Here is a 6,000-nt window from a genome sequence, read left to right as displayed (position 1 = left end):
TCCTGTCACTACAGGCCCTGCTAAAAAATATCTCTCTATCTTTCTTTTAATCCCTCTTTAATTATTGAAAGGCTGCAATAAGGTCTTCCCAGAGCCTTCTCTTCTCTGGATTGAACAACCCCAGCTCTCTCAGCCTTTCTTTATAGGGAAGGTGTTCCAGCCTTCTGGCCGTTTTCATGCTCTCCTCTGGACTGGCTGTAACAGGTCTGTGTCCTTCTTGTACTGCGAACCCCAGAGCTGGATGCAGTACTCCAGGTGGGATCTCACCAGAGCAGAGTAGAGGGGGAGAATCACCTCCCTTGACCTGCTGGCCATGCTTCTTTTGATGCAGCCCAGGACACGATTGGCTTTGTGGGCTGCAAGCACGCATTGCTGGCTCATGTCCAATTTGCTACACTACCAGTATCCCCAAGTCCTTCTCCTCAGGGCTGCTCTCAAGCCCTGCATCCCCGAGCCTGTTACCAATATTGGGGATTGCCCTGACACGGATGCAGGACCTCACATTTGGCATTGTTGAACTTCATGAGGTTCGCATGGGCCCACTTCTCAAGCCTGTTAAGGTCCATCTGGATGGCATCCCTTCCCTTGAGTGAATCATCTGCACCGCTCAGCTTGGTGAGGCTGCACTCAATCCCACTGTTTATGATGTTGATAAAAATATAAAATAGTAGTGGTCCCAGTATGTACCCTTGAGGGCCACCACTTGTTACTGGTTTCCATTTGGACATTGAACCGTTGACTGCAACTCTTCGGATGCGGCCATCTAGGCAATTCTTTAACCATCAAATAGACTATCAAACCCATACCTCTCTAAATTAGAGAGGAGGATGTTGTGTTGGCCTGTGTCAAAGACCTTACAGAAGTCATTATAGATCACATCAGTTCCTCTTCCCGTATCCAGCAACATAGTCACTCCATCGTAAAAGACCATCAGATTGGTCAGGCATGATTTGCCCTTGATGAAGCCATGTGGACTGTCTCTAATGACCTACCTGCCTTCCATATGCCTTGACATAGCTTCCAGGAGGATCAGTTCCATGAGCTAGCTGGGCACAGAGGTGAGACTGAGTGGTCAGTAGTTCCCAGAGTCCTCCTTTTTACCCTTTTTAAAAACGCGTGTGATACTTCTCTTTTTCCAATCACTGGGGACTTTGCCTGACTGCCATGACTTTTCAAATATGATGGAGAATGACTTAGAGACTACATCTGCTGGTTCCCTCAGGACCCTGGGATGCATCTCATTAGGTCCCATGGACTTGTGTATGTTCAGGTTCCTCAGATGGTCTTGAACCTGATCAGTATGGTATTATCTAGGATGTTACCAACTTGGGAGTCCCACTGCATTTGACATGGGCTAGGTGTAAAGGATGCATTACAGAAATCTGTTGTGAACATGTGTAACAGGATAAAAATATTTTGATGGAGAAAAGGGTAAGGTTCAAAACTGAATTGAGTAAACTGACCTGTCAGTCACCCCATTATTCAAAAGCTTTCAGCAGTCAAGTGCAGGCAGCTTGCTTGTGTTTGCTTTCCTTCCCGGGGATTAACTGGAGTTCCATGCATGGTTCAGTGAAGGCTTTAAAAGCAAATAGGAAGTTTTCCCCTATCAGAGTACAGGCAATGCAGATTATCTCATGTAGCTATTGATTTACCACATAGACAATTGTTGAGATGACAGCTAGCTGCAGGCAGTAAGTAAGGGGATGTCTGAATACAGGATGTCACAGTTCCTGGTCCAAAGAGTTTGCAACTGAAACAGCTGTTTCCTAGTACCAGGCTACCCAGCTTCCCTTGCTTTGGATGATGTCTCTGAGAATCAGAGTATGCGTGGGTCATGTGCTAGAGAGCCACACTGGCTGTATGGTAAGTCACCTACTGAGCAATGTCACTGAGACCCCAGAAAAAGTCTTTCAGACCTCTCGCCTATTTGCCTGTTTTGAAGAAAACCCAAACTATTTGTAACAGCAAGAGAAGTGCAGTGCTGCTGGTCTCCTTAAGCTCCTTCTCAGATTTCTCTGCAATGGCAGCTCATTGTCTAAAGTTTATTTGAAGTTGAATGCCACAGGCAGCAGTGAAACTCTAGTTGCCTATGATAATGTTGTAGGGTTTTTGTAGTTTATCAAGGGCATCTTTTTGGCAGATCTTTAGAGAATATACCACAGGAATGTCAGACTGCTTGTGCTGGCCCTCTGTGTGCAGGGGCCGGGTGGGAGGTCTGTGTGCAGGGGCTGGTTGGGAGGTCTGTGTACAAGGGCTGCAGTTATAACACAGGAGTACATTATTATAAAACCAGGAGGAAGGGGAAAAAAAAAAAAAGGCAGAAGGGACTAGGGTAGACATGCAAAGGAGGTGGGCAGTTATTCATAGGTCCTGATATAATACTGGACGTCATAAAGTGATGCAGATCCAAGCCTGTGTAATGAATTTGGAGCAAAACGGGGAAATAAGCTGGCAATACACACAGGTATTTAATCAGCATATAATCACAGAAAAATATTTGGAAGGAACCCTTCATTGGTCATCAGGTCTACTCCTGTGCGTCATGGAAGAGTTTAATTACACTAAGCTACTCCTCCTCAGATGGAGGCCAAGTAGTCATTATGTCCAGTGAAGATGTTTCTTGGCAGCTTGCTGCATTGTCCATATCTTAGAAACAAAAGTACTGCAGCGTAAAGTTGTTAAACTCTGGTAAATGACAGTAAAAAATGGCATAATTTGGGCTCCTTGGTTACTGCTTCCCAGTAACTTCCGCCTAAGTATTTTCAGTGGATAAGTAAACTTATAATTTTGTTTCCTGAAGAGGAGTCCTGGAAAATGTCCTCTAGGAGTTGAAATTCTGTGGTTTTTCTGTTTTAGCTTTTTACTAAAGAATCTCTGGCTCAGATGCGTATGTTGTTTTTTTATATATAGGACAACATAAAACATATGTGTGTCACCTGCATATATTCATGTTCTACGCACATTTAGACATGCCAGAGTGTGAGTTCTTGTATTTGCTTCCTTGGAGGAATGGAAAAATTACAGAAAAATCTATTATTTGCTCTCAGCATCTAGCTCTTATTTTTCTATTTAGAGGGTTTTAAAAATAGTAGTATGATGCTGCCCCTGCCAACTGGAGAGTAGAAATAAAGATGTATCTACATGACAATAATATCTCTGGATTTGCTCAGAACAGGTAAGTTTGAACCTTCTCAAATTAACTTGGGCACAAAATTATATCAGGACGTATGTGTATGTCAGCTTTGACATTCTGTCCATGGTGTGTCCTCTGCTGTCCCCCTGGATAATGGATCACTGTGACCAGAGAGCAGGAAAGAGTCTGGTGCTCTCCTGTACACCTCAGGAGCAAGATACAAGTGTGACATGGAAATGGGCGTTCTAGAAAAAGATTAAGAAAATCTATAGAAGCATAGAATCATAAAACGGTTTGGGTTGGAAGGGACCTTTAAAGGTCATCTAGTCCAACCCCCCTGCAGTGATCAGGGACATCTTCAACTAGATCAGGTCACTCAGAGCCCTGTCCAACCTGACCTTGACTGTTTCCAGGGATGGGGCATCTACAATGTCTATATGAAGCCTGGATGTAATTTGCTTTAGCAAGCATTTCTAACCAACTGCAGCTAGGGCTTCCTTTTTTCTTCAAGTAGTTTAGTTCATCTGGTATAAGAGTTAGGCAACCTCTAGACTATCAGTTTATAAGGTACCTGATTTTATTATTAGAACTCCAAATCATACTGAAAGTTAATGTGATCAACATCATCACTGGGTACTGGACATCACAACTGAGGTGCAATTGGTAGGGTGGCACTGGACTTACGATTTCTGCCTAGTTGTCTTAACTCTTTTGTTTTGTCACTTTCAGACTTTGGGAAAATCTTAAAATACCTCTTATGCTTCTGTTCCCTGTTTTCCACCATTATAAAATAGGAGTAAAATATTGGCTAATGAGAAACTTTGAATTTTCAGTTGTCAAAGATGTTGGGGTGCACCTTTTCTGAAAGTATCTTTTTCATAGTTTCATTAAAGTTTCTGATTCATCTGAAAAAAAAATAAAATTAAAGCAAACAAACAACACTTGAAGCTAACTCAGTGTTCCATTTAGCTTCTTATAAATACCTCAAATGAATCTGCTTCCTGATTTCACCAGGTGAAGAACCAGAAAGTCTGTATTTTTCTGTAATTTCTTCCAGGAGCCACATCTGCTCAGCATGGTAGCTGCCTTTTCCTTTCTGTACACTGATGAATGTCTCTGGTTCCACTCATCTACATCTGTGTTCCATTTACAGGTAAGATCTGAAGATGTGTAACTTCAGACAAATGTTTGCTTGGCAGCATCATCTTCAGCCATAAATACACAACCAAGAGCCATCCTTTCCTCTCTTTTCCCCCTCAAACCAAAACACAGTTCTCATGATTTTGTTTGATGGTAAAAGTTTTGATCAATTTGAAGAATGATGATGATAGTCACTGAGATGATCACATATTCCTTCACTATGAGGTCTTCCATTCTTGGAATTTATAGTGTTTCAAATGTCACTTAAATAACATCTTTTACACCAATGGATGGGGCTGGATGTTCATTGCACTTCACCAAAACCAAATATTTGCATGTCCATTAAATACAGCCCAGTTTGTAATCAGTAGCATATGCTCCATGCCAATACGTGATTAAAGGTAAAAGATATTTCATGGTTAAATAAGGACCATAAAGAAACTGACAATCATACGGGATAATGAATCACACAGGAAAGGCTGCAGTGTGGGAGAGAGTCCCTGGGTGCAAACATGGTGTTAATTAGCAAATTGAGCTATGACCAGAGGGTGCAAACACTAAGCTGTTGTTCTGTCAGGCTTGTGTGTTCCGTGTTTCAGGTAGAGGATGCAACTGAATCTTTATAGTTGTTTGTGCCTGGTCATAAAAATCCAGCACAGAGGTATCCATTTTCCCATCTCTTGCAAATTTTTGCATTTGAAAAGTATCATCCTCCATCTAGGGATGCAACAAATGTTTTTGGAGTTTTCCTGTGTTATGTAGGCATGGACTTTAATGTCAAATCTCTGTATCCTAAACACACGCTCTGGCTTTTGGGTCATTTTTACTTCTAATGTGGCTTTGTCTGTGGTGAAGTGGCTGGATGAAAGAAAAGCTGAGTGCACAGTCCGTTGATTACAGTCCTTACATGGAATAAGGAAAGTATAAATTCATGGTATAAAAGGTATAAAATCTTGCTTCACAGAGTGCTTAATTATTCACATGTTTTGGTGAAAAAACTGCTTTTGATAACTTGCTTTTCTGTTGGAAATGATGGGAAATTTTAAAGATGTTCCAATTATTTGTAGGTTCATATTTATGAAGTTTTGTTGGACCTTCTATCAAATTTATATGAAGTTTATAGCAAGGGTGTCAGAGACTTTAAGCAGCCTTCTCTTCTTTACACTTTTGCACCAAATCTGGAAAACTTAAAAATGTTGTGGTGCTATAGCACAGTTCATTCTCCCAGCCACACTTCCTGGCTTGAGGCCAATATATTGAAACAAAAAGTAAACTTGATGTGAACTTGAATTTTCAGACTGAGGAAAGGAACTTCAAAAGGCAGAAGAGAAACCAGAGAGGGGATGTATTTCTAAGAGCTGTTAAAAAATTTCATAAGAAGTCTTCTTGTTGTTGCTGAGGAGCTGGTGACAGCCCGGCTTGTCATGATGCTCTGTCATGGGTCCTGCAAAATAAAAGGGGGTTGTAACGAGTTGGGGTGTAACGTCATGGGTTTCTTCATGTGGGCAGTTGCCTCCAAAAGCCACCATGTGTGAAGAACTGTTACTCCTGGCATCCATGAATTAGGCAGGCTCTCATCCATGTTTTCTTTTCCAAAGGTTTGGCAACCCATTCCCAGTTGCTGAGAAAAAGCTTTGGAAATACCTCCAAAGTGAGAACATTAAAAAAAAAAAACACCAAAACCCACCAAAGAAAGCACAAAGCAAGCCCCCTCCCTCAGCCACCTT

This window comes from Leptosomus discolor, chromosome 3 (genome assembly GCF_034619465.1).
Source record: "Leptosomus discolor isolate bLepDis1 chromosome 3, bLepDis1.hap2, whole genome shotgun sequence".
In the NCBI taxonomy this organism is placed as follows: domain Eukaryota; kingdom Metazoa; phylum Chordata; class Aves; order Leptosomiformes; family Leptosomidae; genus Leptosomus; species Leptosomus discolor.
This window is presented reverse-complemented; position numbering follows the sequence as displayed.